Source organism: Onychomys torridus, chromosome 14 (assembly GCF_903995425.1).
Source record: "Onychomys torridus chromosome 14, mOncTor1.1, whole genome shotgun sequence".
NCBI classification, from domain to species: Eukaryota; Metazoa; Chordata; class Mammalia; order Rodentia; family Cricetidae; genus Onychomys; species Onychomys torridus.
Window position 1 is genome coordinate 81173615 of NC_050456.1, and position 17169 is coordinate 81190783.

The 17169-nt window shown below is 43.0% G+C and overlaps 1 protein-coding gene and 1 long non-coding RNA gene across 6 annotated transcripts in view; both read right to left on the bottom strand.

The window, feature by feature from the left end:
• Window positions 1-3158, bottom strand: part of LOC118595414 — a 33381-nt gene extending 30223 nt beyond the window's left edge. Inside the window, exon 1 of the long non-coding RNA XR_004946525.1 lies at window positions 651-3158. This is a non-coding gene — a long non-coding RNA (uncharacterized LOC118595414). The remainder of the gene's footprint in view (window positions 1-650) is intronic.
• A 1129-nt stretch (window positions 3159-4287) lies between these two features.
• The window catches only part of Dync2i1 (dynein 2 intermediate chain 1), a 67066-nt gene continuing 54184 nt past the window's right edge, over window positions 4288-17169 (bottom strand). For 3 of the 5 annotated variants that reach the window (XM_036205920.1, XM_036205919.1, XM_036205916.1), the window contains exons 24-25: window positions 4986-5109; window positions 4288-4637 (exon numbers count right to left, since the gene is read on the bottom strand). The gene's annotated coding sequence lies outside the window, so the exon portion shown is untranslated. Of the gene's footprint in view, window positions 4638-4985; window positions 5116-17169 lie in introns of all 5 variants that reach the window. The other 2 variants (XM_036205918.1, XM_036205917.1) reach the window with 2 other exon arrangements.

The window sequence follows — 17169 nt, forward strand, 5'->3', positions numbered from 1 at the left end:
ACTAGACATGCCATGGTCCAGGGCCAGCAGTCCTTAGCCAGCAGGCAGGGATGCACAGAATGGAATTTTAACCAGGAATCACCAAACTATAAGAAACAAACACATTTTGAGCTGTCAGTCAGCAAGAGGCTGGGACCCAAGACTCCAGGTAAGACAACACAAAGTAACATGGTGCCAGTACTGATGTCCTGACACTTCGGGAACTGAGGTACAGCTTGGGATCAAAACAGCAGAAATCATGCGGGGGTGTGGTACTCATGGACAGGCATGTGGGACACAGCAGAAGAAACAAAGGAGGCTTGGGGTGGGCCCCCTGATGGGCGAAGCTTGGGTCCTCTGCATTTGGGCGGCCACACAGGGAAGCACTGTTACTGAACAGTCTGAAAGCATCTTCAGTCTGAAGCACTAAGTTAAAGGCAGGTTTCATGCAAATGATTTGTTGTCTGGGTACACAGCATACCTACAGAGAGTAGACACTTCTTGATTTCTCAACAAATCTCGAAATATGCCAAAAACATTTAGAATGAAAAGGGCTGTATGACAAGTTAATATGAGAGACAATGTCTTTGCCATGGAAGAGCTGCGAGAGCTGCTGGCTACCCAAGATGCTTCATTCCCTAGTAACTACAGAAACCACTACTTGTAAGTACCTGTACCAACAACTCCTGGGGCTGATGATGCTTGCCCTGGTGCTCTGTTCTATGGATGCCAAGGTCAGGATTTTCAGGAACAACCTCCAGAAGGCATTAAGACAGAAAAATGTTCTCTGAAAACAAGAACTCAGAATCCCTACCAGGACAAGCCGAGATCTTGGGGGGGGAGGGGATGTGGAGGCCTGGTCTGGGGTGGCTGTGGATATCAGGTTTGGGGAAAGGAGGACAAAAGGAATCATTCACCTCTGACAGCACAAGGCAAGGTGCTGATGGAATACACTGAGGAGAGCCATGAACAACCCAGGACATCATTAGAATCACTAGATACCTGAGAGAGGTAGACTGCCGCGGGGCATGCAGATGGGGCAAACGAGCTACAGCTCACGGCTTAGCATCCAGCAAGCCACACACAGAAAGGAGAACTAGAAGCTGAGATGTGTGTAGTAGGGTGTGAATGTCTTACATGCAACATCTGGATGGGGAGGTGTCCCCACATCTGGGCTCCTCATGTCATGGAAAGTAATGTTTTGAAAATATTGCTACAGTGCTGCTCTTCCTGGAAAAGCCAATATGAAATTAGTGATGGATTCAGAGGGCAGGGTAGAGGAAATCTCTTCATCCATGGGATGCTGGGTAACAAGAGATTCCAATTGGAGGGATGGCAGCACAGGCTGGTTCTGAAGTAGCATGTCTGAGTCTGACAGCATGAGAACATAAACCGATGGACACACATACTGGACATGGGCTAAAGTGGTTGTACTAGGACCCGTGCATACCGGCGACGGCGAGGCCTTCTCTGTGGGCAGCGGGGCTCCACCCTCCTAACGCCGCAGCCCTCTAACTCAGTTCCTCCTGGTATGGTGCCCCACCATACAATTATTCTCACTGCTACTTCATAACTATAGTTTTGCTACTGTTATGAATTGTATCTGATATGCAGGACATCTGATATGTGGCCCCTGAGACAGGGTGGCTCAACCCCCACAGAGTTTGTAACCCACACGTCAAGAACTGCTGCTGCGCCTGTTTCTGGTTTTCAGGTTTTGTTTGGGAACTACCTGGAAGATTTTGTTAGTTAATCTTCAATAAATGAAAGTTCTATATCCCTGATATATGAGAACCAAAACAAAACAAAAAGTTGCATATACCCAGTATTTATCTCAGAATGTAGGACATATACTTCTTGTAACAGGAGGCAGGCACACTGTGTGCAGAGTCCTATCAACCATCAAGAACCACTGACAAAGGGTCACTTAGGAATCTCACAGCACAGGCCAAATTTGACAAGCTGAGTATGAATGTGGTCTATTCCAACTTCACTAAAATATTCCCAAGAAGGTTTGGTGGTAACACTCACCATGCCTGCTGAAGCCTCCCAAGGCCCCTAGGCGACACTAGACTTAGGACCTTCCATGCATGTTTATTTCCATGTCTGACCTTCAACCTCCAGTGAGCCAGCCCTCTGCTTGTGGCGTCTCAGGGGATAGTGTTTAGACTGCAATCACAGCAGACTTCATAGGTCACCAGCTCCAGCGGGATTCGGGCAGGGTGTGGGAGACCTGTGGGGAACTCAAGGCTGTGTCCCATGGAAACTATTCAAACGTTTATAAAACATTGCAAAGGTCAAACAAAATACTTCTGTAGGCAGGTCCTCTGATTTATGCTGGAGTTGGCTTACCCACCCACACCACAAGGCCAGCATAATTCTTACCCGTCTTTGGTTCCCCAACTCTCAGCTCAGTACCTGCTCATAACAGATTCAAGAAAAATGTTTATCACACAAGGCAGAGAAAGAAGTGGGCTATTATGGCACAGCTGAGAATACAATGTTCATTCCTGCAGCGCTCGGTGAACACCCTTCTGTGTCGGGGCCAACCAACCCAACTGGATGTGGGTATGAATGAAGTACTAGCCAGGCTGAACAGTGAGGCTGGGACAGGGTAGGTAAATCCACACAAACTCATTACTGCTGGGGAGCCACTTGAAGTCCCACTGCTTCAAGAGAGACTGAGTGTGGGACACAGTGTGGGCAGTTGTGCCAGGGAGTTTAAGGGGGAAGAAAAAAGATTCATCAGGACATAAGCAATGAGGTCCCTGATAATATTTAATGGCCTTTTCCCCCCACAAAAATGAAAGAAGCTACATTCCAAATCACTTTTTCCAAAGTGTATGCTCTAAATAGGACCCCACAAAACAACTCTTGAGTCTTATCCTCGGTTCTTATCCAGTTTTCAAAGATAAACCCCCAAATATCAGCCAATCCAGCACTTACTGTTCCTTTAGAATGAAGACCTTAGTGTCTGAAACTCAGACTACCCAGCATTATCTGAGGAAAGAGATGACTTTCAGAAAATGTGATGCAGGCATGGGCAGAGCTCTCTTCAGACCATGTAAAGAAGGGACCGATATCCCAAAAAGATCAGAATGTCTTAACAATAGCAAATTGAACAAATCTATCAACAGATTTGCTATACAAATACACTACACTGATTTTATTTTTATAGATGTATATATGTTTATATATTTAAAAATACTAAAATGTAATAATATGAAGCATATTTCTCCTCTATGGTAAGATTGTATTTTTCTTTCATTTTTTTATTATCTACAATGATCCAATTATCTCCATTGTGCAACTATTATGCTTACAATTTGAAAAAATAAGCATAACTTAAAAGAATATTATAGTGTCCTGATTTTAATAAGCTCTTAATGCATAAGAGTTTATACTTAAGTTCAAGTAAGAATATGAGCATGTTTATTTATTTTATAGCTTTAGATAATGCTATCATGTTGGGGAAAATGCTTATTGTAACCACCATGAGAAAGTAATTCGGATAAGCAGAGGAGGGGTCAATTCAGCTTATCAGTGAAGCATTTCCTGAGGACTGAGCCAGGCGAGGTCAGACACAGGGGTGCTCAGCACCGCCCCAGTTGACCCAGACCTGGAGGTATGTCCCACATCCCACCTGATGAAGGAGGGCCCTGTGGGGTCAGCAGCAGTGGGAACACTGAAGGTGATGGCCTTCTGGGTTCAGGGTCCAGTCTCAGCCTGGGAGTCCTGAGAGAGGAGCTGGAAGAGGCCAGAACGTGCCGCTGGTTCAAACACTGCAGAGGAAGATCCTGCTAGCAGATGGCAACAACTTAGCAGTACACAGGTGTAAACTGCTTCTTCAGAATAAGGCTCAGGGCTTACAAATCTTGTTTTAGCTATTTTAAGGCCCCCCTCTCATCCCCGTGGGAAAAAATTTAAGGCAGCTAAGAAAAATCAACTTACATGGATTAAAGACTTAAATGTAAGATCTGAAACTATGAAGCCAATAGGAAAGGACACTGGGGAAATGTTTCAGGTCGATGGAGTGGGCACAGATTTTCTGGATAAGAGCCCAGGAAACAAGAGCAGAAATAGACACAGGATTACATCAAACCAAAAAGCTTCTTTACTGCAAAACAAACAATCAACAGAGCGAAGAGGCAGCCTGCAGGGTGGGAAGAAACTTATAAACTAGTCACCCAACAAGGAATTAACTTCCACAGTATATCCAGAGCTCAAATGGTGCTTGCACAACAGCATTAAAACAGTGATGATGACCCTATTTAAAAAAAAACAGCAACAGACTTAAGTAGACATTTCTCAAAAGAAAACACAGGGACAGCCAATGGATATATTTAAAAATGTATAATCCGGTTTTCTAGATGGCACCGCAGTGAACGAATAGCTTTTGAAATCAAACACATCACCTTAGGAAACAATCCACAAATGGGCTCAAATGTACACAGTGGTTGGGCAGGGTGAGTAAATGACTTCTGCGCACATGGAGTTTACAAAGCTGGTAAGAAAGAATGTGCCCTCGATCGATCATCGATTAGGTGTAGACAGAATAACCAGGGATACCACACAGTCTGGGCAGGAAGATGGAGTGCGTAGATTTTGACTGGATGAAGGAAACGTCACACAGGCACAACACTCTATCTGTCCATCTGCTGAGAAAGATACAAAAGGCCGCTTGCAAAAGCCCTCCAGAGGCCAGAGGCCTCACTCTGAGGTCAGACTCAAGGCTGTGTTCTCGGGCTACATGCTGCCTCAGACTCCTGAGAGGACCGATGTTTTACATTTCCAAAGTCACAGCGTGATTACTTTGTGCTATTTTATTGTTCCCCAAATATCTGTTAAATTTTTTAAATAGAAAATCACAAGTAGTTAGATATAGAAACTAAATTATGTTTAAACAACTCAGTCTATTAAAAGAGAGAGAGAGAGACAAAGAGAGAGACAGAGAGAGAGACAGAGAGATTTGGAAAGTCAAACACAGAAAAGAAAAAAATTCTTACCAGAGCAGCACTGTGATCGAAGTCAGGACCTATTCACACACTAGAGACACACTCCCAAGTACAGGCTCCTCACATGCTGCACCAGGCTAAGGCTGAGGGTCAGTCCCCAGAAATTTCTCACTCTCTGAAGCTCAAATAAATAATATATGAGAGATAGAGTAACAGATACATAACTAAGTGATATAGATAATTGACAAGTGACAAGCACTTAGTCGTGATAGATGGATATGCACAGGACAGACAATGGATAAGGCTACGCGATGATCATTATGGACAGACAGAAGGCAGTTAGATGATAATAGTAGATGGACAGATAAAAACAGAGCCTGAAGCTTTTTGTCCTGGCTACAACTGAGAACCCTCATGACATTCTGAAAACAGACTGAGGAAGTGGTGTGGGTGACAGATAACATCAGTACTTTAATTTGCAGCCTAGGGTTGGAAATCAGGCTCTAAGCATATACATAACATTAAAATATATGTGTGACCAGAAAAGGCTTGGTCCCTGGTGACACTTGTCAAGGGCTGGAAGCATTCTAAACAGATCATTTCTTATCTTGAACCTGACATTGCCCAGGGTCTCCCTCGAGTTTTCCCACAGACCATGGGTGAGCTTTTAGGAGGAGCTGAACAGGCAAAGCATGGCCTGTCAAGGGTGGCCTCCAAGAGCAGAGTATATAGTCCACATCTCTCTGCAGTGCACAGCAAACTGCTCTGGAGCTACTGTTGCCATTGCCCAGGATGCCTTCCTGAAGTTGAGTTCAAAAGCTAGCGAGCTGGGGGAGTGCTAGCTAAAAGCCCCACTTCTCCAGCAGCTTCATTAGTCATTAGCCCCAAATGACCTTCGATGTGCGCCTGTTGGGCTCCTGGACTGAGCAGGTGATTATGGTGTGCATCCTTCATAGCAGAGAACAGGGCTATGGACCCTGCAGAGCATCCATGGGCTTCCTCCTGGTCCTTTGACAGAGACACTTTCCTGAGCTGCACAGCAGTGCTGCTAGGCAATTGGTGTGATGAGGATCCTGCTGGAGACTTCACACAAAAACTGGTGTCTATAAAAGCTTGCTCCAGTGGTGATCTTGATGGTTTATAAAAAACAGAAATGGGACCAGCAAGATGGCTAGGTGAGTGAAGGCACTTGCTGCCAACACTGACAACTTAAGTTTGATGCCCAAAATCTACACAGGGAAGGGAGGGCTGACTCTTGCAACTGCCTTCCATGTATGTGCTATGGCATGCACACTTGCACATACTTGGATGTACACACACACACACACACACACACACACACACACACACACAACCTACACAAATAGATGCAAAATTAGTTTCAATTATAAAAGATTTCTTTCTCACTCCTGGACGTGTGAAGTTCAAGTTGAATGCTAGCAGACGTGGTATCTGGTGAAGATTGTCCTCATGTCCTCTGAGCCTAATTAATGCTGCCCACACGCACATAAGTGTGGGGCCAGCCACTGGTGCATGGTGTACCTACCAGGTGCCATACCCTTAATGAAGACTGACTTCCCCTCTCCTAGCAGTCACCAACTGTCAACAGCTCCTCAGCTAGGATTCGGGGCTTGTGAGTCCCTCCACTCTCAACGCTCAGATGTTTAGTGGCTTGATACTGTGCAAGTGTTGTGGAGGTAACCGCAGCCTTTGTGAGTCCATGAGTGGAGTGGTCTCATCATCTCCCAGTCCTCTCCAACCTCAGGCTCTTGCAGTCTTTCTGCCTCTCCTTCTGTAATGTTTCTTGAGCCTTGGGGGAAGGAGGTGTAGTGTAGGTGTCCCATTTATGGGTGAGTAAGGACTGGAGCTTTCTAAAGAGACATTTGTGCTCCCCTTCAGCTGTCCAGCCAGAGGAGGAACTTGTCTCCAAAGAAGAGATTTCACAAAGTTCTGACAACTTGTCACGCCATCACTTGCAGGAGATTTGGGACCTGAGACCACGATGGGTCAGTGACGGGTGAAACCACACTGTGTGTGTGTGTGTGTATGTGTGTGTGTGTGTGTGTGTGTGTGTGTGTAAAATTTATTTATCTTGCTATTTAAGACCTCATGTAGGACCACAAAGATGAATTTGGACCTCTTTTCTTGGTTCCTTTTCTCAGTGTGGCACCATTGAATAAATTTCCTTTTCATTATCACATTAATTGAGATCTACCAAAGACAGGTAGCCACTTGTTGGGGCTGCTAGGGCCCAGGCTCTGACCCTAACAATGCTGATAACAAGCACAGCTCTCCGAAATGTGGAGGTTCCTTTTGGAAGTTCCTTTTAGGGGTTTCTTTGGGACTGCCTAGGACTCATTTCTGCTACGATACATTGGTCCAGGTGCATGCCTCCCCATTCTCACAGCTCTTCTCCTGGAAGAAGCAGCACACAGGGTGAGTCCTGCTCACTGCCCACTTCGTCACAGTCTCACTTTCCTTAAAGCCCCATGGTGGCCGCTTGTGGTGTGTCTCTCCTTGTCCAGTGGGTGTTCATTGTGACTCAGTGAATCTCAGTGGCCTTCGGACATGCAGTGTTGCTAGAACAGTTTCCCGGGGGTTGGGGGGAAGCTGTGCCAAGAAGTAGGCATTTCAGCTATGACTTTGATGCATATTAAAAAAAATAAACTTTTAAAAAATAAAAATGACTTATCCTCTTTGATAAATTGCAGAATCCTCTCCTTGGATATATGCAGGATTGTATTACTGTGAGAGTTTTTATGTCCATTGCTTCTTGTTGTGTTTGGAATCAATCATCCAGGCTTGCACTGTGGGGAAGTGGACCTGAGGTGGAGCTAGCCAGAGCTCAGATTGATACTGCTGCCCCCATGTGACTGATGTGCCATACTGCATGCTGCTTCTACAAATGCATTACCCAGCTGTTCGCTGGTTTCTTCATTATGAACACAGAGGGAACTTCTGGGTGTGGAGCTACCTCTAAGTTCCCTTAGGATAAGCTCACTGAGGCCCAGGGACACATGTGCCTTGAGTCATCAGTGTGCTGAGACCACCCAGGCCAAAGCCTTGGAGAGAAAGAGCATCTGCAGACTGGGTGCCCTGCTGGATGTCTCTTTAGATCTGAGGTGTCCACAGAAGCTAGTGAGAACAGGAGCTGCTGGGCAGGGGAAGGCACTGTACCAGGATCTTCAGTCCATCTCCTCAGGACATTAGTGATACCATGCAGCTGGCAAGGTGGGAGGAATTAGTATCGGAAGGGGAAGGGGTCCAGAGATTGTTCCTCTGAGACTGGCCTGACCAAACAATAAAGCCCCAGCCCCACCAAGAAGCCTGTGCTTCAAACAAGTACCTGTTCCTTGAGGCAGGGCTCACCAAGGTGCTAAGCAGAATGTTGAAAGCAAAGGCCTCACAAACCAACACCCTGAACCCTAGATGTCATGGGAAGAATCTGAAGCAAGTCCCAGCCAGACCTGACAAGACCCCTTCAATGGAGCCTCTCCCCTCCAGGAAAGCTCAGCGAGAAGAAAGGCACAACTGTGTTGGGAGGAGGGATAATGAAAAAAAATGATACTGTAAACCCCAGGAAATCCACTAAAAACTTTTAAGAGCAGTGAGTGGCACGTCAACATAACACACAAAGTGGAATTACAATAAACACAACTTACTCAAGGGGGAAAAATTACACCAATTCTGAAATATTCTTTTATTCTTATCTCTCCCCTAGCATTTAGTGTTCCATCAGGCTCCTGGGGATCCTGACCCTTCTTCCAGAAACTTAGCCCTCTCCTAACAGGGCCTCACGGCCTGCTTTCTCCTTAGGCTACTTCAGCATCCTCCAAGGCTGACTCTGTTAACCTGTTTTAACATTGCAATGACCAGAATACTACACAGACACTAGGAGCAGAACCACTTCAGAAGAGGCTGACTTTGCCATCATCTCCGAGGGCTCAGGCCATGGTGTCAGGGGGAGTGTGCGACCCAGCAGAGCAGTCCCCACCGTGGAGGAGGGACAGGAAGCCGAGAGGAGACAATGCTGACCCTCATCTGCTTCTAGGGTCTCAACCATGGGGACAATGTGGCCCATATTCCAGGGTGAGTCTTCCCCTCAGTTAATCCTCTCTGAACTGCACCCACAAACACAATCAGGGGTGCTCTTCCATTCCCAAGGTGACTCTAAATCCAGCCACGTTCATAGTGAGGATTGAACATGGCAAAGCCCTCCATGTTGAGTCGACCCCATGCTTGGGTTTGCCACTCCCTCAAATTGTCATCTTTCCACTCTAAAGAAGGAGCCTGTACACTTCCAGCCAGGGGGAGACTTTCTGATAGGGAACCCCAGGCTAGAGTGGTTACCTTCACTCCCTCACTGTCCCTGTTACTGAGGCCAAGAGAGGCCACTGCAAAGAAGTATAGAGGGAAAAACACACCATGTCTGTCTTCCCTAGAGGACAGAAGGGGGACCAACAGCTTGGCCCATTTTTCCTTCCTTTCTCTGTGATTACTGCATTTCTGTATAACTCACAGAATATCCAGCTGTGAAGCTTGAAAAGGAAACACTCTGTGAGACTGTGGAGTGGAGGCCACACAGACTGAGTGACAGGGAAAAGCACACTATCAAGGAACAACACCAGGCAAGGGACAGTCTCCCAACCCTGTCTGTACTCAACACATGACTCTGGTCACACATAATGTGCCACCTCAAAGGCAGTACCTCAAATACACACAATCTTCCAGAGGGGCACACAGCCACTAGAGTGCTGGCCCTCCTTCTCGTTGTCTTTTCTGTTCATCATACCTTCTCCTGTGATACAAGCCAGCCTGAACAGCCCTGAAGGACAAAACAACAATAACAACAGCAACAACAGCCCTAAAGGTTGATCTTCATCTATCCACATGGTTTTGCATTAAGAATAATTTTCACACACTGCTATGCCACACAACTCAAAAGCACAGCAACCACGAAGCAATCCTGATGCAGCAGAGAGTCAGCGAAGGATGGCGGTGACTGTCAACCACTGCCATTATCTAAGACTTGTAGTGGATAGCCATCCCAGCATTGGCCTGGAAGTTCCAACCCCCATTGAGGCTTCAGTAATGGTCACGCCCACAAGGCAGGGCAGAGGAGGAAGTGGAAGACCAAGGATCAGGAGGAGGTCTCTCTCTTGGTTCCCTGACCCTGGACGCTGGAGGTAGACTGAGCAGAGTTCTCCAGAGAACACTGCTGGACTGCACTATACCTTTGCCAGACCCTGCAACCTACCCCTTCATTTGTAAGTTAGCCCACAAAATAAACCTCCCTTTTAACTACGTGGAGTGGCCTTAATAATTTCACCAATATCTGGCACTCACGTGGGGCAAATTCCAAAGGCCTAGGCGGCTCCCTCCCTCAGCCTCCTCCCCTGCTGGCGGCGGTACATAAACCCGCCTGCAAAGTTCCATTTAACCAGGGGATGCCTACACGGTTCCATTCCCGAAAAAGGGAGCAGCTAGGCCGGTCTCAGTTCCCTAGCTTATCCCCCAGACCAGCGAAAACCGCTGTGAGTAAGGCGTTCCCACTCCTCCCTGAGTGCCGGCTCCCCGCCATCTTGGATCCTGCCTTCAGCTGCCTCCAGCCAAGGTCACCAGCAGGCCTTGCTTTGGAGGTATACCAATGCCTCCTGCTGGCTGAAAAGTGCTACTGCACCCCCCAAAACCATGGAAAGGTAAGCTTCTTTCAAGTAAAAGTACTTGATAATTTTACACCTTAAAACTGACTAACAAATTTTGAGTAATTCTTGTAATATGGCTGACAACATTACCTCACAAGAATTTAATAACCTTTTTGCCTGTATGATGAATGACATTTTCCTGGAAATATACGACCTCCCTAAGACATATCTGGCCTGTACCATTTTGACATTCATTGTAATAATTCACACAGTGTTCAAACACTGGTTTAATAATAAGAACAAAGATGAGTCATTATTGGGACTAATACAGGCTTTAAAAGATAACAATGAAGGCTTACAGAAAAGGATTCTCTTTCTGGAATCTGCTAACCAGGATTTACAGGCTTTAAAAGTTAGCAATGAAGGCTTACAGAAAAAGATTCTGTCTATGGAATCTGCTGACCAGGACTTACATAAAAAGATTCTCTTTCTGGAATCTGCTAACCAGGATTTACAGGCTTTTAAAGGTTAGCAATGAAGGCTTACAGAAAAAGATTCTGTCTATGGAATCTGCTGACCAGGACTTACATAAAAAGATTCTCTTTCTGGAATCTGCTAACCAGGATTTACAGGCTTTAAAAGATAGCAATGAAGGCTTACAGAAAAAGATTCTCTCTCTGGAATCTGCTAACCAGAATTTACAAAACAAGCTTGTACCCAAAATTGCTTTTATTGATAATAAATATGAGTATTTAATGGATAGAACACTAACTCTCCAGAGTGAAGTTGTAGCTACTCGGACAATATATAAGGAAGAAAAATTATCATTACTTGATAAGATAAGGTCCATGGAGTCATGTGTTTCAGAAGAACATAAAAACTTCCATGATTCCATGAAAAATCTGGAATCCCTTAAAAGAGAAGAGGTTTACTCCCTGGAACAGACCCTAGGTGCTCGTTTACAAGCCCTGGAGGAAACTCTAAATAAACATGACAAGGGACCTAATAAGCAGAAGTGCAAGACCATACAGGTTGTAACATCTCCAAATGGCTCTCATACAATGGCTTATCCTGTTATCATCCATGAGAAGCCAGCAGATGACACACACCCCGAGCCATATACGACATATACATTACAAACAATTTCAACAAGGGACTTTAAAAATATAAAGGAAGCAGTAGTTACATATGGGATACACTCCACATATGTAAAACAGATGTTAAATTCGTGATCTACCTCACATAGAATCATTCCAGATGACTGGCATCAGTTAATTTCAGCTGTTCTAGAATATAGCCAGCAGTTACAGTGGAAAAGCTAGTTCAGAGAAGAGGCAAGAAATTTAGAACAACAAGGTAAACTCAGAGGTTTTGAGATCTCCCAAGATCAAATACTTGGTGAGGGATGTTTCACTGACAGGAATGTACAAGCCATTTATGATGAGCATACAATATCCCTATGCTGTACAGCAGCTCTAAATGCTTGGGAAAAAATTCCAGAACCTGGAAAAGCAACTGAGGTATACACAAAGATATTTCAGGGACCACATGAACCCTTCACTGATTTTTTACAAAGGCTGAACACAGCTATAACAAAAGCTGTATCAGATAAAGAATTAAGAAAAATATTAACTGAGTCCTTGGCATTCGACAATGCTAATGCAGAATGCAAAAGAATACTTACACCATTAAAGATCAGATCAGCTCCTTTGGAAGAATGGATTCAGTATACTAATAGTGTTGAATCTCTTAACTACAGTAATGAGGCTTGGATAGGAGAGACAAATCCCAGAGGTGAAAGAAGACCCCGTGGTACTAAATGTTTTAAATGTGGTACACCAGGTCATATAAGTAAAAACTGTACATGGGGTAATGCTAGAAGTAATACTCCTTCTAGGAATAGCCTAAACAGAAGACCCCAACCACTTCCTGGATTATGTAGAAGATGTGGCAAAGGCCGACATTGGACCAGTGAGTGCAGATCAAAAATAGATATACGAGGCAACCCTTTACTGGCGGGAAACGCCTCAGGGGGCCTCCTGCAGGGCCCCAAATCAAATGTGGTAAGAACATTCCCAGCCACTGTGGAAGACATTCCTCTCCAGGACACCTGAATAAACCAATGCCTAATGTAAAAACCAATACTGCAATGGATGATAAAACAGCTCTGATAGATGAATCACAGTTTACAAAGAACACAATAAAACAAATATTTTGGCAGACTTCCATAAATGAACAAAGACCAAAGCTTAGAATTCGAATTAATGGCTTGGTTCTGGAGGGCCTGGTAGGCACAGGTGCGGATGTGACTGTAATTACACCAAAATCATGGCATCCAAATTGGCCTCTTCAAGAGGTAGATGTCCAACTTTTAGGAATTGCCACCCTATCTCAGATAAAACAGAGTTTGAGATGGGTTGAATGTATAGGGCCAGAAGGACAGAGAGGAAGGCTGAAGCCATATGTAGCAAATGTAGCAGTAAATCTATGGGGCCGAGATCTGTTACAACAGTGGAATACCCAGATTAAAATTCCTACACTCTCAGAAAAGGAATCAGGACAATGCATGTTTCTAGGAATAATATCATAACATGCTATAAAAAACAGTCACCAACCATTCAGGCTGTACACAAACAGAGCACAACTGCTGTTGAACTCTCAGAAGTACCAACTGCCTTACCTTTAAAATGGCTAACTAATACACCTGTCTGGGTTGGACAGTAGCCTTTGACAAAAGAGAAGCTACAAGATTTAGAACAGCTGGTTCAAGAGCAGTTAAATGCTCAACACATTGAAGAATCTACCAGCCCTTGGAATTCTCCTGTATTTGTTATTTAAAAAAAGTCTGGTAATTGGAGAATGCTGACAGATCTGAGAGCTATTAATAAAGTAATTCAGCCAATGGGCTCCCTACAGACTGGGATGCCCTTGCCCTCTCTGCTACCCAAAGAATGGCCTATAATAGTTATTGACTTAAAAGACTGTTTCTTTACCATACCCTTACAAGAAAATGACAGAGAAAAATTTGCCTTCACAGTTCCTAATTATAACAATTCTCAGCCAGTCAAGAGATATCAATGGAAGGTCCTCCCACAGGGAATGTTAAAGAGCCCTACCTTATGCCAATACTTTGTGCAAAAACCATTGGAGATAATTCGTGTAAAGTTTCCACAATCCATAATTTATCACTATATGGATGATATCCTATTATCTGATCCAAAGTTAGACACATTAGAAAGCATGTTTGAAGAAGTAAAAAAAGTTTTGCCTCACTGGGGACTGCAAATTGCTCCTGAAAAAATACAAAGAGGAGATTCTATTAATTACTTAGGATATAAGATAGAGTTACAAAAACTTAGACCCCAAAAGGTACAACTGAGGAGAGATCGATTAAAGACTCTTAATGATTTTCAAAAGTTGTTAGGAAGCATTTCCAACTTATTGGGTGTCATGGGAATACCCAAAGATGGACTACAAAATTTGGCTACTACTCTAGAAGGGGACAAAGAATTAAATAGTCCAAGAGAATTATCAGCCGAAGCTGAGAAGGAATTGGCTCTAGTAGAAAAGACAATTCGAGAAGCACATGTGGATCGTGTGAATCCAGAACTTAAATACATTCTTGTCATATTCCCCTCCAGACATTCCCCCACAGGTATTTTGATGCAGAGGGAAGATATTATATTGGAGTGGATATTCCTACCACGTAAACCAAATAAGAAATTAAAGACTTATATAGAAAAGACCTCTGATTTGATTCAAAAAGGTAAATTAAGACTTCGTCAGTTGACAGGAATGGACCCAGCAGAAATTGTAGTACCTTTAACTAATGAGGAAATTTTGTCACTATGGAAAGATAATGAATACTGGCAGAGAGCCTGCAGTAACTTTTTGGGAGAGATTAACAACCATTATCCCAAAAGCAAGAGAATAGAATTCATAAAGAAGACTGAATGGGTCCTTCCTCACATTGTACGACACAAGTCAATTTCTGGAGTCCTCACATTCTATACTGATGCAAATAAATCATGGAAAGCAGGATACAAATCAGGAGACTTAAGTAAAGTGGTACAAAGTCCATACAGCTCTGTACAAAAGGCAGAACTGTATGCTGTTCTTATGGTACTGATGGACTTCACAGAACCCCTCAATATAGTCACTGATTCTCAATATGCAGAGAGAGTTGTTTTACACATTGAAACTGCTGAATTTATTCCTGATAATACAGAATTAACTTCATTATTCATACAATTGCAGGAAATCATCAGAAAAAGGGAACATTCTATATATATAACACATACCAGATCCCATACAGGTCTGCCAGGACCTCTAGCACAAGGTAATGATGAGATTGATCAGTTACTAATAGGTAATGTGCTAGAAGCCTCAGAATTTCATAAGGAACACCATGTAAATAGCAAAGGTTTGAAGAAGGATTTCTCCATTACTTGGCAACAAGCTAAGGATATTGTGGAAAAATGTCCTACTTGTTCCTTCTATAACCAAACTCCATTACCTGCAGGAAACAATCCAAAGGGTATACAAAGAAATGAAATTTGGCAGATGGATGTGTTTCATTTTGCAGAATTCGGAAGATTAAAGTATGTACACCATACCATTGACACCTATTCAGGATTTCAGTAGGCAACTCCTATGAATTCTGAAAAGGCTGATTCTCTGATTACACACCTATTAGAAGTTATGGCCATTATGGGAATACCTGTACAAATTAAGACAGACAATGCCCCAGCATATGTCTCCAATAAAATGAGACAGTTCTTTGCTTATTACAATATAAAGCATGTTACAGGTATATCACACAATCCCACAGGCCAAGCAGTCATAGAAAGATCCAATCGAACTTTAAAGGATATGCTAAATAAACAGCAACAGGTAACAATGACTCCTAGAAATAGATTGCATAGTGCTTTATTAACCTTGAATTTTCTCAATGCTGATGAGAAAGGAACAACAGCTGCGGAGAGATATTGGATGACAGACAAAACTCCTGAGCTAAACCAACCGGTTTATTTCAAAGATGTGTTGACCTCAGAATGGAAACCTGGATATGTCCTACGTTGGGGAAGGAGTTTTGCTTTTGTTTCCACAGCAGAAGAAAAGCTATAGATACCAACAAAATTAATAAAAATTCGATTCGAACAGGAGAAACCCCTTGATGAGGAGAAGTAAAAGATCATCCACCAATGTAACATCTCTTCAGGTTGTAAGAAAAATTTAACAATCAAAGGTTGGGGTAGGGTTCTGTTTTTGTCTTTCCAGGATAATGGAAATACCCATCTTCCAGAAATCATAAGGCCTTGGATATCCGGATGTTTACAGCAGAAAGAAAGAATCTATCGGTACCAATCTACACAGGGTAAGATATCACTGTCTAACATCTATATCTCTATCAATCTAGAATAGTTGTGGTTCCAATTTAATTATAAACCAAGCTGGCTTTGGAGATGGAATTGGCTCACTCCTTCTCTAAACCCAAGCATATTGATAAAAGAAAAGGTTGAGAGATTCTTCAGTCCCATATCAGAAGAGCACTCTGGTGTGAGACAGAAGGAAACCAATTATAAGGGACCATTATCTTCAAGATTCTAATTCTCTCCATGCTTACTCTTGATTTCTTGGAATCCTTTCTTACATGTCATGACATCTTTAAATCCAAACCCTCCATTCTGATAAAAAATAAGTTTTTTCCAATAGCAATCTCTGAAGTCTCCAGAAGGAAGATGGGGCCCCAACGACAACAACTCTACCCAATCCAGAATGATGCAATGGTAATCATCATCATACTACACTTCTTGCCAGAATTTCAGACAATCTTACCCATTACTCTGAGAGTTGCTGCAGAATCTACAGTTAGTCTAACTGAGATTTAACTATCTGATCACAATACCCAACAGAGATACCATTGCCCCCTAAACAGCAGGAAGCAATTCTAAGAAAACGACGCCCCTTATCCCTAAGGTTTCATATTTCTCAGGGTTATGGATAATAGTTCTAGGGTTGGGAGTGGAAGAAACTGTTAAACTCAGTACTCTCCTTAAGGAAAGAAATTATGTCTCAAAAAAAGGGGGTGGGGGAATGAAGAAATGGAATGGATAGGTATAAGATATTATGGTAGACTATCATATACATTAGTAAACAAATTTAGTAATATAGTAGCCTTTGCACTGTTATGAATTCTTATATGTCGATACAAATATAAACCCTTTATATTCCTATTTAAGATAATTTGTATATTGATACAAATACAGAACTGTTTGTCATATTGTACACATATTTTTACTCTTATTTGAAATATTTGTATATTGATACAAATGTGAATTTATATCTGTCATACTGTATGTATGTTCTACTTCTGTTTAAGATATTCTGTATACTGATATATACTTAGGATTATTATCATATTGCATATTGCACTATACATTCCTACCTCTGTTAAAGATATTTTGTGTATTGTCACAATTTAAAGTCATTGTCCTTTTACTGTACATTTGCTTACAGACTGTTTGCCTTATTTATAGGAAGCTTAGTCCTTAGGTTGTTTAGGTAGATAAGACTTACAGAGTTATTGT